Source organism: Mustela erminea, chromosome 5, assembly GCF_009829155.1.
Source record: "Mustela erminea isolate mMusErm1 chromosome 5, mMusErm1.Pri, whole genome shotgun sequence".
Taxonomy (NCBI): Eukaryota; Metazoa; Chordata; class Mammalia; order Carnivora; family Mustelidae; genus Mustela; species Mustela erminea.
The window spans coordinates 12,351,717-12,368,404 of record NC_045618.1 but is presented as its reverse complement, the minus strand read 5'-3'; the positions used below and the strand labels follow the sequence as shown (position 1 = coordinate 12,368,404).

Here is a 16,688-nt window from a genome sequence, read left to right as displayed (position 1 = left end):
AGGTCCATACTTAAGGAGTGGGGAATTAGGCTCTACCTCCTTGAGGGCAGAATATCTACATAAATTATTTGGAGCTCTTCTGAACAGGTGATTTATCTGTTTGCTTTTATTATTTAATGATTTACATTAATACAGACTTATGGATATTTATACTACTAAATTCTGCTAACATATAGTTCTACCAATACTGTTTCATTCTGTTGCTCATATTCCAGCTTTAGCTGTTGAGGACTTTTCACTTGGTTCCAGTTCCTCTGAAAATATACCCTTATCCTTGTGGGGTTATTTTTGGCAGGGAGGGGATAATGAAGGTTACTTTAAAATTTTTCAGTTACGACGAAGTGTTCCAGGCTCATCTTGTATATTCCCTGCCCCAGTCCCAGAATCAGTCATTTCTCTAAGGAACCTGGTTCCTTATTATTGGAGACTGGTATTAGAAACCGGAATCCAGGCATCTCTCTCTTTTTCATTGTTCTAAAAGATCACTACTTTCTAAAGCAAAAATAGCGGGAATTAATTTGGTGCTTATAATACATGTAGAAATAAAGTGTAGGACAACAAAAGACAGGAAGCAAAGTTGTAAACACACTGTTTGAAGCCTTACTCTACACCTAATATGATATCTACTTGACGGTAAACTCTAGTTAACTAAAGATGTATGTTATAAAACCTAGTGCAACTACAGAAAACAATTTAAAAAGAGGTATAAAAAGTCAATAGAGGAGATAAAATGGAATTATTAAAAAATGCTCGAATAGCCCAAGATATGGGAGAAAACAGAAAAATACAACAAAGAGACAATGAGACAAATAAATACAGCTAACAACATTGTAGATTTTAATCCAACCATACAAGCAATCACACTGAATGTGGTCGTAAACATCAGTTAAAAGACAAAATGTCAGATTGTTTAAGAAAAGGAAGGTCATGGCGATTCATAGACCTGTACCCCTGGGGATAAAAATACATCATATGTTTATTTATTTATTTATTTATTTTTAAAGATTTTATTTATTTATTTGACAGACAGAGATCACAAGTAGGCCAAGAGGCAGGCAGAGAAAGAGGAGGAAGCAGGCTTCCTGCTGAGCAGAGAACCCGATGCGGGGCTCGATCCCAGGTCACTGAGATCATGACCTGAGCCGAAGACAGAGGCTTTAACCCACTGAGCCACCCAGGCACCCCCATTATATGTTTATTTTAAAAATTAATTAATTAATTTTAAAAAAAGGAAGGTCATACCATACACAGTCTATAGAAACCCTACTTTAAATATAAAGGCATAGGTTAGCAGATAGAGAAAACATACTATGCAAATGTTAACCACAAGAAGGCTAGTGTAGCAATATTAATTTCAGACAATATGGTCTTCACAATAAGGAATATTATCAAGAATAAAGAAGGACTTCACACAGTCCATTTTCCAAGAAATAAGTATCTTTAATATATACACACGTAACAGCCTGCCTTCAAATTTTGTAAGCCAAAAACTGTTGGAACTAAAAGGTGAAATAGAAAAATCCACAACTGTAGCTGGAAACTTAAACATTCTTCTCTCTGTAATCGGCAGAACAAGCAGGCAGAAAAATCTGTACGGATCTGGACAACCTGAGCAATACTCAGCCAGCCTCACCAGTACTCTAACAGACTTTTATGGGACACTTCACAACAGCAGAGCATAACATTTTTCTTAAGGGCCCTTGGAACATTCACCAAGATAGACCATTACCTGTGCCATAAAGTAAATCTCAACAAATATCAAAGAGTTAAAATCATCTAGATTATATTCTCTGATCATAATGAAATCATAACAGAAAGGAAAAATCCTTATATATTGAGAAATTAACACACTTTTAAATAATCTCTGAGTCAAAGAGGAAATCTTAGGAGAAATTATAAAATATGTATGTGTGTATGTGTGTGTGTATGTATGTATATGAGAGAGGGAAACTTACAGCATTTGATGTTTATATTAGAAAAGAGAAGGTACTAAAATCAGTAAACTTTTGTTAAAACTCATAAACTCAAGAAAGAAGAGCAAAAACTTAACCCAAAGCAATCAAAAGAAAAAATTCAGAAATAAATGAAATTTAAAACGAAAGCAATAGAGAAAAGCAATCAAGCAAAGCCTAGTTTTTTGATTGCTAAACTTCTGGCCAAGCTGACCAAATTAAAAGAGAAGGCACAGGTTATCAATATCAAGAATGAAAGAGGTACTGGCAGAAAGGTGGGCGCCAGTGGACAAAACAGAGAGCCCAGAAAATAGACCTACACAAATATATTCTGTTGTATTTTGACAAAGGCAGTAAAGCAGTTCAGCCGAGAAAGGATAGCTGGTCCAACCGACTCTCCTGGAACAGTTCACCATCCATATGCAAAAATGAAACCTCAAAATACAAATCATACCTTATGCAAAAATTAACTAAAAACGCATCATAGACTCAAGCATAAAATACAAAACTCTGAAACTTTTAGAAGAAAATTTTGGAAGAAACAATACACCAAAAACATGATCCATAAAGAAAATTCTGATATATTGATGCTATCAAAATAGTTTCACTATCAAAAAGTTTTACTCTGTAAAAGGTCCTACCCAGAGAATAAAAAGACAGCCTACAGATGAGAAGAAACTGTTTGCAAATCACATACTCGTAAAGGACCTGCTTCTATGATGATACAACTGTACATCTATTAGGGTGGCTAAGATTTAAAAAATAAAATCAGTGGTACTGTGATAGCATTGTATAGGGACAGATGGAAAAGCTACACTTGTGAGCACAGCATACTGTGTGGAGTTGGGGAACTGCTGTGTTGTACACCTGAAAAAATGTAACATCATGTGTCAGCTTTACTCGGGTGCCTGGTTGGCTCAGTCGGTTAAGTGTCCAGGTCTTGATTTCAGCTCAGGTTTTGATATCAGAGTTCAAGACCCGCTGATATCAGAGTTCAAGGCCAGTTCAAGGCCCGATGAGGCCTACTTAAAAACAAAACAAAACCCAGAATTCTAAAATGCCAAGTTCTGACAAGGATGCAGAGCAACAAGAACCCTCGTATATTCATGCTTAGAATGCAAAGTCACACACCACTTGGGAAAACAGATCAACAACGTCTTACAAAGTTAAATATATACTTGTCATACAACCCAACAGTCCTCTCCTAGAGAATTTACACAAGTGAACTGAGAACTGTGCTTATAGAAATCTGTATTTTTCACAGTTGCCAAAAACTGAGAACAACCTAGATGTCCTTCCAACAGAAGAATGGATGGATATACACACTGTGGTACATCCAGACAAAGGAGTACTGCTCAGCAATAAAAAGGGACGAGCCACTTATTCACAGCAATATAGATGATCTTAAATGAGTTTTGCTAAGTGAAAGAAGCTGGATCCAAAAGACTACATAGCATGTGATTCCATTTATATTTCATTCTGCAAAATGCAAAACAGATCAGTAGTTGCCAGGGATGGAGAGAGGAGTTGACTGCAAAGGGTATTTGAGGTGAATTTTTGAGGTGATGGAACTGTTCAGTGATCCTGTGCTGGTGGGTGTACATATGAGTCTATGCCTCTGTTAAAACTCATAAAACTGTGCAAAGAGTGGTTTTACTATATGCAGTTAAAAATCAACCAGGATTCCAGGGGAACTGCAGATGGAATACAGACTGTGACACATGAATATGGCTGTAGTACAAATCTGTGACAGGATGATCCGGAAGGGGACGGGGAAGGAGCTCTCAGTAACTTTGGAAACGGTTTTAACTCTAGATAGAGAAAACAAAGAAAGGAGGAAGTCGTTGTGCTCAAGATGGTACATTTGTTAGACAACACTCAAACAGTGAATACATTGTAGATAAAGCCGGGTTTTTCATTGCTGGGGGGGTACTTACAAATAAGCAAGGTGGTTGGGGTTGGGGAAGGAAGGCTACAGTGAACACTGTGTTTCTGAGCTATTGTTGGAAGTTTCAGTATGAACTTACTTTCTTAACATAGATAGAGAAATATCAATGTATATACACGTGAATAGTGTACCTCATATATTTCCTAGCTCTACCGACAGACCCTTCAGATAATGGCACCTGATAACTGAACACACCTAGTACTCAGATCTTCGTTTCTAAACATTCTCCAATAAAAGGAATCAGGATTCCTTGGAGAAATGATTGATTATAGAGTGGGGGCAATGAAAATACAGGATGAGTCGGAGGTGCCGGAGGATAAGGAAGTGCAGGTGAAATGCTTACAGGGACTAGCCTCTCCGAAGAGCTCCAGTGGCCCAAACTAGAACAATTTAAGCAACAAAATAAGTAACAATAGTATTGGATTAGTACCCAAGGAATACAAAATGCCAAGTCTGTTATTGATAAAAATGATGAAAGAAACAGCTCTTCCTTAGAGAAGAGTTCTAATTATTACATGTAGAAAGAATGAGAGAAATAGCAAATCATCACTGTCATTACCACAGTACAGAGATCATGGCCAGACAGGGTCAATGGATGCTAAAATGAGTGAGCGAAAGTTTAAGGAAAAACAGGGTGTTTGCATAGCCTCAAAATGTCTCTCCCCAAATAACTGACAAAGGGAACAATAGTAATTTTGTAGTAGGGAGTCCTTGAAGACATGACTTTCACCAGAAATCGAGTTTAACATCACCAATAATGGAATGACATACCTTCTGGTATGTGCTAAGAGGGTCACATCACCTCTTTGGTACTCTTCCAAAAATCCATGCTCTCTATCCAAGAAAATTTAAGAACCAAATTATGGGATGTTCCATGAGATATCCACCCAGTACTCTGCAGTTTTTAAGGTCATGCAAAATGAGGAAAGATGGAGGGAGCGGTCACAGACCAGAGGAGACGAAGGGTATGTGACCGGTAAGGGCATGTGGGATGCAGCATCCAGTCCTGGAGTAGAAAAAGGACATCGGTGAAAGACAGGTGAAATCCAGGTGAAGTCCTGTAGCCTCAGATATTGCTGCGTTCCTCTGTCAGTTTGACAGTTGTCTCGTGCTTCTTTGAGAGGCAGACCCAGGTGGGGTGGTGCTGGGGTGTGTGCTGTGATGGTGCGCTCTCTTCACAGCCGCTCTCTACGGGTAAAATTATTGCAGGATACTGAGTTAAAGATACACACAGGTGTAACAGGTAACCCCGAAAAGAAAAACATGTGGGCATTCAGGGTAGTCATTTGGCTCACCTTTTAGGAACAGGATGTCGAACACCTGCCCCTGTCTTTCAGAGAGGCTACAGAAAGTTTCATTTAAGGCTCAGTCAACTGCAGAAGGTTAAGGGCAGACCTGCATGGAGGCCTTCAGCAGCTGGTCAGGACTATCTCTGTCTGGGCTTTCTTTCAGAGATCATGAAGCAGCTCTTAGAAGACTCAGAATTTGCCATATAAACTATTTTACACCCTTGGCCTGGCAGGTGCAAGTGGAAACCACACAGCACTTACCTGCGGTATTTGCACGTGGGTCCTGTGGTTGGAGGCCTGTGAAGATCTGTGTGACTCCGCTGCTGAAGGGCCTCTCGCCCACATTTGAGACAGCAGCTGTAGGCTGGGCGCTTGTTTTTCAGAGTTGGCAACCAGCCTGCCTGTGTTACCGTTTGTTTGCAGGTTGGCTGGCTTTTGGATCCGGGTCTCCTCCATCACTGATGCTTACAAAGACTTCCGTAGATTGACAGAGAAACTTGACTCCTTCAAGTAAAATAAGAAAGCACTAGCTAGCAGATTATTTCTAGCCTGTTAGTATTTTCTAAATGCTTAGAAGAGCAAATATGTGTCCTTCATCTCTTTTCTGGACGTGATTTATCAGTTCAGTTCTCTTCCAGTCTCATTAGCTTCATACATGTTACTGTTTTTCCGCAGCGAAATTATACACACAAAAGCTGTATTTGCATCTAAATCCGTGTTATCCAAGACTGTTATGAACTACTGTTGGAGTTCCTTGTTTTGTAACACTATGCTAGCTGCGATGGGAAATTAGAAAACAAAATAATTCCTGCCGACCGAAAAGCACACATCTAGGAGATAAATAATGGACGTGTGTGACCAGGTGGGCTAGGGATCCGAGGACGAAGTACTCTCAGGGTTTCAAGTATAAACCGGTGTCATGATGAGGAACTCTGTTTAAACACAGTGGCGGTAGCCCGGCGGTATGTGGGTGAGGCCGACACAGGAGTGGACGAAGCCAGGGAGCGGGGACAGCTTTAAAGCCTGGCCTGCAAGAATCTGAAGAATCTTTCTTCTGAAAGCAGCTACTAGTGGAGATACGATAAATAATTTATATTTGTATTCACTGCTTATATTTAATCATCTCTTTAGAGTTCCAAGCAACTGCTAGTGTCCGAATAACGTGTTTTTCTAGAGAAATATTTTATTTTTGAGTATCAACAGTTTTAGTAACTCTCGTATCCCTCTCATGTGCTGAGTGCAGTCGGAGGAAGAGGAATTGGAGTTGGTGAGTGTGCGTTTCTGCTTGAAGGGAGTTGCAAAAGATCTGGACAGTACTAATTCTCTTAAGTGTTTATATCTAACCAGTGTTCCCTTTGTTACAGTTTTTCTTGCTGTTATTAAACACTATCCAAGCACTTTTAATAACGGAACCAATCTAGTACTACTGAGTCCATCCCGTTTTTCTGCTTATAGTTGTATATCTTGACCCATTTTGTTTGTTGGAGGGAACATTGGAATAGAGCCATTAAAAACAATAGCTGTCAGAGGTATAGGGGAGGAGTCAAGATGGCGGAGAAGTAGCAGGCTGAGACTGCTTCAGCTAGCCGGAGATCAGCTAGATAGCTTATCTAAAGATTGCAAACACCTGAAAATCCATCGGCAGATCGAAGAGAAGAAGAACAGCAATTCTGGAAACAGAAAAACAACCACTTTCTGAAAGGTAGGACCGGCGGAGAAGTGAATCCAAAGCGACGGGAAGATAGACCCCGGGGGGAGGGGCCGGCTCCCGGCAAGCGGCGGAGCAACGGCGCACAAAATCAGGACTTTTAAAAGTCTGTTCCGCTGAGGGACATCGCTCCAGAGGCTAAACCGGGGCGAAGCCCACGCGGGTTCAGCGTGGCCTCAGGTCCCGCAGGGTCACAGAAGGATCAGGGGTGTCTGAGTGTCGCAGACCTTGCGGGTATTGGAACGGGAAAGCCGGCTACAGAGACAGAGCCGACAGTAAGCTCACAGCTCGGTGTTACCTTGATCTGGTCGCAGTCTCGGTGAGCTTGGAGCGCGGCCGGAGGTCAGGCAGACGGGAGTAACTGGGCGCTGTTCTCTGAGGGCGCACTGAGGAGTGCGGCCCTGGGTTCTCGGCTCCTCCTGGCCGGAGACCAGGAGGCCGCCATTTGTATTCCCGTCCTCCGGAACTCTACGGAAAGCGCTCAGGGAACAAAAGCTCCTGAAACAAACCCGAGCGGATTACACACCCCGGCCCCGGGTAAGGGCGGTGTAATTCCACCTGGGGCAAAGACACTTGAGAATCACTACAACAGGCCCCTCCCCCAGAAGATCAACAAGAAATCCAGCCAAGACCAAGTTCACCTACCAAAGAGTGCGGTTTCAATACCAAGGAGAGCAGCAGAATTCCAGAGGAGGAGAAAGCCAAGCACGGAACTCATGGCTTTTTCCCTGTGATTTTTTTTTTTTTTAGTCTTGCAGTTAATTTAATTTTTTTCTTTTTCATTTTTTGTTTTATTTTTTTTTTCTCGCCTTTGGGTAAATTTTTTTTTTTAACTGTTACCTTTTTCTTTTTTAATGATTTTTTACTAGTTTATCTAATATATATATTTTTTCTTTTTTACATTTTTCTTAGGTGTTTTCCTTTTTTTTTTAAATTCTTTTCTTTTCTTTTTTTTTTTCTTTTTTCTTTTTTTTTCTTTCTTCCTTTTTGAACCTCTTTTTATCCCCTTTCTACACCCTCACGATTTTGGATCTCTTCTAATTTGGTTAAAGCATTTTTTCCTGGGGTTGTTGCCACCCTTTTAGTATTTTACTTGCCCCTTCATATACTCTTATCTGGACAAAATGACAAGACGGAAAAATTCAACACAAAAAAAAGAACAAGAGGCAGTACTGAAGGCTAGGGACCTAATCAATACAGACATTGGTAATATGTCAGATATAGAGTTCAGAATGACAATTCTCAAGGTTCTAGCCGGGCTCGAAAAAGGCATGGAAGATATTAGAGAAACCCTCTCGAGAGATATAAAAGCCCTTTCTGGAGAAATAAAAGAACTAAAATCTAACCAAGTTGAAATCAAAAAAGCTATTAATGAAGTGCAATCAAAAATGGAGGCTCTCACTGCTAGGATAAATGAGGCAGAAGAAAGAATTAGTGATATAGAAGCCCAAATGACAGAGAATAAAGAAGCTGAGCAAAAGAGGGACAAACAGCTACTGGACCACGAGGGGAGAATTCGAGAGATAAGTGACACCATAAGACGAAACAACATTAGAATAATTGGGATTCCAGAAGAAGAAGAAAGAGAGAGGGGAGCAGAAGGTATACTGGAGAGAATTATTGGGGAGAATTTCCCCAATATGGCAAAGGGAACGAGCATCAAAATTCAGGAGGTTCAGAGAACGCCCCTCAAAATCAATAAGAATAGGCCCACACCCCGTCACCTAATAGTAAAATTTACAAGTCTCAGTGACAAAGAGAAAATCCTGAAAGCAGCCCGGGAAAAGAAGTCTGTAACATACAATGGTAAAAATATTAGATTGGCAGCTGACTTATCCACAGAGACCTGGCAGGCCAGAAAGAGCTGGCATGATATTTTCAGAGCACTAAACGAGAAAAACATGCAGCCAAGAATACTATATCCAGCTAGGCTATCATTGAAAATAGAAGGAGAGATTAAAAGCTTCCAGGACAAACAAAAACTGAAAGAATTTGCAAACACCAAACCAGCTCTACAGGAAATATTGAAAGGGGTCCTCTAAGCAAAGAGAGAGCCTACAAGTGGTAGATCAGAAAGGAACAGAGACCATATACAGTAACAGTCACCTTACAGGCAATACAATGGCACTAAATTCATATCTCTCAATAGTTACCCTGAATGTTAATGGGCTAAATGCCCCTGTCAAAAGACACAGGGTATCAGAATGGATAAAAAAACAAAACCCATCTATATGTTGCCTCCAAGAAACTCATTTTAAGCCCGAAGACACCTCCAGATTTAAAGTGAGGGGGTGGAAAAGAATTTACCATGCTAATGGACATCAGAAGAAAGCAGGAGTGGCAATCCTTATATCAGATCAATTAGATTTTAAGCCAAAGACTATAATAAGAGACAAGGAAGGACACTATATCATACTCAAAGGGTCTGTCCAACAAGAAGATTTAACAATTTTAAATATCTATGACCCCAACGTGGGAGCAGCCAACTATATAAACCAATTAATAACAAAATCAAAGAAACACATCAACAATACTACAATAATAGTAGGGGACTTTAACACTCCCCTCACTGAAATGGACAGATCATCCAAGCAAAAGATCAGCAAGGAAATAAAGGCCTTAAACGACACACTGGACCAGATGGACATCACAGATATATTCAGAACATTTCATCCCAAAGCAACAGAATACACATTCTTCTCTAGTGCACATGGAACATTCTCCAGAATAGATCACATCCTCGGTCCTAAATCAGGACTCAACCGGTATCAAAAGATTGGGATCATTCCCTGCATATTTTCAGACCACAATGCTCTAAAGCTAGAACTCAACCACAAAAGGAAGTTTGGAAAGAACCCAAATACATGGAGACTAAACAGCATCCTTCTAAAGAATGAATGGGTCAACCGGGAAATTAAAGAAGAATTGAAAAAAATCATGGAAACAAATGATAATGAAAATACAACGGTTCAAAATCTGTGGGACACAACAAAGGCAGGCCTGAGAGGAAAATATATAGCGGTACAAGCCTTTCTCAAGAAACAAGAAAGGTCTCAGGTACACAACCTAACCTTACACCTAAAGGAGCTGGAGAAAGAACAAGAAAGAAACTCTAAGCCCAGCAGGAGAAGAGAAATCATAAAGATCAGAGCAGAAATCAATGAAATAGAAACCAAAAAAACAATAGAGCAAATCAACGAAACTAGGAGCTGGTTCTTTGAAAGAATTAATAAAATTGATAAACCCCTGGCCCGACTTATCAAAAAGAAAAGAGAAAGGACCCAAATAAATAAAATCATGAATGAAAGAGGAGAGATCACAACTAACACCAAAGAAATACAAACTATTATAAGAACATACTATGAGCAACTCTACGCCAATAAATTTGACAATCTGGAAGAAATGGATGCATTCCTAGAAACATATAAACTACCACAACTGAACCAGGAAGAAATAGAAAGCCTGAACAGACCCATAACCAGTAAGGAGATTGAAACAGTCATTAAAAATCTCCAAACAAACAAAAACCCAGGGCCAGACGGCTTCCCGGGGGAATTCTACCAAACATTTAAAGAAGAACTAATTCCTATTCTCCTGAAACTGTTCCAAAAAATAGAAATGGAAGGAAAACTTCCAAACTCATTTTATGAGGCCAGCATCACCTTGATCCTAAAACCAGACAAGGATCCCACCAAAAAAGAGAGCTATAGACCGATATCCTTGATGAACACAGATGCGAAAATACTCAACAAAATACTAGCCAATAGGATTCAACAGTACATTAAAAAGATTATTCACCACGACCAAGTGGGATTTATTCCAGGGCTGCAAGGTTGGTTCAACATCCGCAAATCAGTCAATGTGATACAACACATCAATAAAAGAAAGAACAAGAACCATATGATACTCTCAATAGATGCTGAAAAAGCATTTAAGTACAGCATCCCTTCCTGATCAAAACTCTTCAAAGTGTAGGGATAGAGGGCACATACCTCAATATCATCAAAGCCATCTATGAAAAACCCACCGCAAATATCATTCTCAATGGAGAAAACCTGAAAGCTTTTCCGCTAAGGTCAGGAACACGTCAGGGATGTCCATTATCACCACTGCTATTCAACATAGTACTAGAGGTCCTAGCCTCAGCAATCAGACAACAAAAGGAAATTAAAGGCATCCAAATCGGCAAAGAAGAAGTCAAATTATCACTCTTCACAGATGATATGATACTATATGTGGAAAACCCAAAAGACTCCACTCCAAAACTGCTAGAACTTATACAGGAATTCAGTAAAGTGTCAGGATATAAAATCAACGCACAGAATCAGTTGCATTTCTCTACACCAACAGCAAGACAGAAGAAAGAGAAATTAAGGAGTCAATCCCATTTACAATTGCACCCAAAAGCATAAGATACCTAGGAATAAACCTAACCAAAGAGACACAGAATCTATACTCAGAAAACTATAAAGTACTCATGAAAGAAATTGAGGAAGACACAAAGAAATGGAAAAATGTTCCATGCTCCTGGATTGGAAGAATAAATATTGTGAAAATGTCTATGCTACCTAAAGCAATCTACACATTTAATGCAATTCCTATCAAAGTACCATCCATCTTTTTCAAAGAAATGGAACAAATAATGCTAAAATTTATATGGAACCAGAAAAGACCTCGAATAGCCAAAGGGATATTGAAAAAGAAAGCCAACGTTGGTGGCATCACAATTCCGGACTTCAAGCTCTATTACAAAGCTGTCGTCATCAAGACAGCATGGTACTGGCACAAAAACAGACACATAGATCAATGGAACAGAATAGAGAGCCCAGAAATAGACCCTCAACTCTATGGTCAACTAATCTTCGACAAAGCAGGAAAGAATGTCCAATGGAAAAAAGACAGCCTCTTCAATAAATGGTGCTGGGAAAATTGGACAGCCACATGCAGAAAAATGAAATTGGACCATTTCCTTACACCACACACAAAAATAGACTCAAAATGGATGAAGGACCTCAATGTGCGAAAGGAATCCATCAAAATCCTTGAGTAGAACACAGGCAGCAACCTCTTCGACCTCAGCCGCAGCAACATCTTCCTAGGAACAACGCCAAAGGCAAGGGAAGCAAGGGCAAAAATGAACTATTGGGATTTCATCAAGATCAAAAGCTTTTGCACAGCAAAGGAAACAGTTAAGAAAATCAAAAGACAACTGACAGAATGGGAGAAGATATTTGCAAACGACATATCAGATAAAGGACTAGTGTCCAGAATCTATAAAGAACTTAGCAAGCTCAACACCCAAAGAACAAATAATCCAATAAAGAAATGGGCAGAGGACATGAACAGACATTTCTGCAAAGAAGACATCCAGATGGCCAACAGACACATGAAAAAGTGCTCCATATCACTCGGCATCAGGGAAATACAAATCAAAACCACAATGAGATATCACCTCACACCAGTCAGAATGGCTAAAATAAACAAGTCAGGAAATGACAGATGCTGGCGAGGATGCGGAGAAAGGGGTACCCTCCTACACTGTTGGTGGGAATGCAAGCTGGTGCAGCCACTCTGGAAAACAGCATGGAGGTTCCTCAAAATGGTGAAAATAGAACTGCCCTATGACCCAGCAATTGCACTATTGGGTATTTACCCTAAGGATACAAACGTAGTGATCCAAAGGGGCACATGCACCCGAATGTTTATAGCAGCAATGTCCACAATAGCCAAACTATGGAAAGAACCTAGATGTCCATCAACAGATGAATGGATCAAGAAGATGTGGTATATATACACAATGGAATACTATGCAGCCATCAAAAGAAATGAAATCTTGCCATTTGCGACAACATGGATGGAACTAGAGCGTATCATGCTTAGCGAAATAAGTCAAGCAGAGAAAGACAACTATCATATGATCTTCCTGATATGAGGAAGTGGTGATGCAACATGGGGGCTTAAGTGGGTAGGAGAAGAATCAATGAAACAAGATGGGATTGGGAGGGAGACAAACCATAAGTGACTTTTAATCTCACAAAACAAACTGAGGGTTGCTGGGGGGAGGGGGTTTGGGAGAAGGGGGTGGGATTATGGACATTGGGGAGGGTATGTACTTTGGTGAGTGCTGTGAAGTGTGTAAACCTGGTGATTCACAGACCTGTACCCCTGGGGATAGAGTATTATGCCTCCATCAGAAAGGATGAATACCCAACTTTTGTAGCAACATGGACGGGACTGGAAGAGATTATGCTGAGTGAAATAAGTCAAGCAGAGAGAGTCAATTATCATATGGTTTCACTTATTTGTGGAGCATAACAAATAGCATGGAGGACATGGGGACTTAGAGTGGAGAAGGGAGTTGGGGGAAATTGGAAGGGGAGGTGAACCATGAGAGACTATGGACTCTGAAAAACAATCTGAGGGTTTTGAAGGGACGGGGGGTGGGAGGTTGGGGTACCAGGTGGTGGGTATTATAGAGGGCACGGATTGCATGGAGCACGGGGTGTGGTGCAAAAATAATGAATACTGTTATGCTGGAAATTAAAATAAAAAAATAAATAAAAAAAATAAAAACAATAGCTGTCAATTGAAGGAGCAGGAGGCTGGCTGAGGACAAAGCAAAAGCTGGCGCCTTGCACCCCCCCTTCACCCGCTCCCCTCCATATGTGTAGCATTCCTCAGGCACCCCTGACTGCCATAAGTCGATAATTAGTTAACTTGCAGAGATCACAGTCCTGCAAGGTAGGAGTCTCCCTTGGTTTGCAAATGTCCTTGAGATTTACAACAAAGAAGTTACCTTATCAATAGCCCAATTTCCAAAGACACAAATCAGTTCCTCAAGCCCTAATGTCACCCTCCCCTCCATGAAAAACCGAAGGAGGCAGAGGTAGAAAGAAAAGTAAATAAAGTTAAATTTCTTCTAAACCTAAATCTCACTAACAAGGACGTTTGATAGCAGGAATGTAACATTCCACCAGGAGACTCCCAATTGTCTTTATGTTAGTGCCTCATTAGAGGGAAAGTGGGCCTTGGCTTGATAGTAACCAGGCCTTCAGTATCCTGATAGTGCTTTTTTTTTCCACATGCGTGGGCTAACCGGCCAGTTCTGCTTCTGTAAGATTGCTTTGTCTGCTTTCCCGCGTGGGTCCCCTGACCCAATCCACTGACGCCAAGTATGCCTGTTCAAACTGTCAATCAATCAGCTCAGCCCCACCCAAAACTTGTTTGTATCTGTCTATAAAAATCCTGCACCGACCCAGCTCCCGACCTCTAGGCGTTATCGGCAATGAGCGGCGCAGAGGTCCAGGTTCGAACCTGCAATAAACGACCCTTGCTGCTTGGCTTTGACTCACGTCTCTGGTGGTCTTTTAAGGTGGGGGTAATATTCAGTTGGCATTTCACAATGATCACAAGACACTTGCTAAAGATTTTTTTTAAGGAAAGATATAAAATACCTTATATAGTTCCCCAAATTATTAACATATTTTTAGAAAATGACTTCACCCTCAAAGTTCCTCAGATTATAACACATGGTCTTGTGTTACTTCTCTTTCTTTCAAAAAGATCACATCATTTTTGGTGAGGTCACTTTTTTCAGAGTTGGAATTATTTCATAGTGCATGAGATGATCTGAACCATAAGGGGGGTTCCCTGTTTGCTAAAAGGAATGTCTGTAATTTAATATAGACAAATTTACCTTTTTCTATCAGGACATACTCTGTTGTTAAAAGTTTTTCTAAAATAATTGATTTCTTTTTTCTAAAATAAATGATTTCTATTGGCTTCTCTTCTAGAAAATAAATTTGACTAAAAATAACTTTTATCTCTTCTTTGGGAACTAAAACCCAAAATTCACAGAAATCATATAAATTCAGTCAGTTGCTAATTAGTGACCTTAAGGGAGAAAAACTTGAAAATGTTTAGTTTGTAGCATGGACAAGGGTTCAGATTGCATGAGAGCATGGGGGGAAGGCATCTGTTGGTTTTATTTAAATTTTATTATTACATATATATGCATGCTAGTGTGTTTTGCACAGTTTGTGTCTTTTTAGATAAGGTTGTCTGTGTTCTGTCCTTAAACTAAGAGATCATTCTTTAACTTCGTGATCACTCACAGTTTTAGATGTGGTTTTGTATTCAGTAAACTAAAATATACTAATGTGCCATCAATTGTGGTGTTGGATTATATCATGTGCAGATTTAGACTTTCTTCTGGGGAAATACTTTATTTAGTGATATGGTAATAATTAGAAAATGGAAGTTTATAATTAAAGATAAAATGATTTGTCTTCGACTGTTTACCCTTAGGAAGTTAGTTGTCACAAGTGTTTCCTTTCAATTCTGTAGCAGTATGTTGCCCTCTAGTGGTCCCACAAGTCTCTTACTCAGAAAAATCAATGCCTTGGAGATGGGGAGCTTTGATGCATCCTGCCGATATATTGGCATTCACTGTTACACACACACACACACACACACACACACACACACACACATACACACACCCTCTTCTTGAGGTCATGCCCGGAGATTGCCATGGAGTTGAAGCCCTGGCATGGATAGAGTTAGGCAAAACTGGGTCATGCTGTGTTCTTTTGCCTACTGTCTGACTCTTTGAGTTTCCAGATTAAGTCCAAAGTATATTTCTACTCATTAAAATTATTAACTTGATGCTGAGATGAACATGTGTTCCCACTTACCATACACTGACTTCCACCCACTTAAAGTTCACTCCCCAGTTACAGAATCTCAAAGATAAGTTTCTAAATCTTTGAAAACCACAAGGTGAAGAAAGACTCTCATGGTGAGAGCCGGGCTGCTGAGATGCCTTGAGAAGCCTTGCTGTTCTAAACAACCTCGCTTTGTGGTAGCTCCAGGGGTCTTACCTGTGGATCTGAAGTGACGTAGAAATGTGGGCCAGAGGGTTTCTCAGGAGAGTCATTTAAGGATACTGTCTTACATCTGGGTGGTACTCCAGTCACCAGAGCACTTCCCACCTCTTGGCTCATTAGAGCTTCCCAGTAGTGCCCAAGGCCTGCAGCACAAAGATCACTGTCTTCCCTACTGTGCAAATAGAGAGGTTCAGAAAAGTGAAATGATTCCCCCCTCCCCAAGCTTAGAAAGTTGGGAATTGGGGAGAAAAATGTAGGTGATGTCTCTATATTAAAAGCCCTGGGCTAGTTGTGCTTTGGCCTTCTTGGGTGCTGAACCCATGGATCATGGAGTCTGTTCTCTTTCTCTGATCCTGCTTTTGGAGCATTCTTGGAACCCCTGTCGTGAGAAAGTGCTGTCACCCCCGAAACATAGAGTAGCCCATGTCAGGCTGACTTGATTATTCAGTAGTTGGGTTTTTTCACTCCTGGTACAGATAGGATACAGTGTAGATGGAGTCGGTCAGCGAGCATTTAGTGTTGCCCCATTCGACGTCTCACGAGAAGTGCACTAGTCACAAGCTCTCCACACAAAGCCTCTCCTTTCAGAAGTGTCGGGAGCCTGTGCAGGGATGTGTATTGGAACCTGCTGCCAAGAAATAGGTCACTGGGGCAGGGGGTGACAGTAGGAGAGGCTGAGCATGTATGGGGGTGGGGCTCTGGGGGGTGTGGGGAGCATGGGGCGGGGGTGTGTAGGTGTAGCAACTGTAGGAGTGCAGGGCAGGAAAACTGGAAGCAAACTGTACTTCAGGAAGCCAGGACCTCACAGCACACTAACATGGGAATGCTGCCGGTGCAAGTGGTTTCGATCCCTAAACTTACTTACACTCTCAGGATACAAAAGACTTTTGGCTCTCCTCGGCT

General features: G+C 40.7%; 1 protein-coding gene and 1 long non-coding RNA gene across 2 annotated transcripts in view; one reads left to right on the top strand and one right to left on the bottom strand.

Annotated features, from left to right (window-relative positions):
- Positions 1 to 16,688, top strand: part of LOC116590403 (myocyte-specific enhancer factor 2A-like) — a 105,075-nt gene that overhangs the window by 82,398 nt on the left and 5,989 nt on the right.
- Positions 4,354 to 15,920, bottom strand: LOC116590404. Its single transcript, XR_004285586.1, has 3 exons — positions 15,780 to 15,920; positions 5,451 to 5,693; positions 4,354 to 5,088 (listed from the first exon to the last, which is right to left on the bottom strand). It is a non-coding gene; the product is annotated as an uncharacterized LOC116590404 (long non-coding RNA).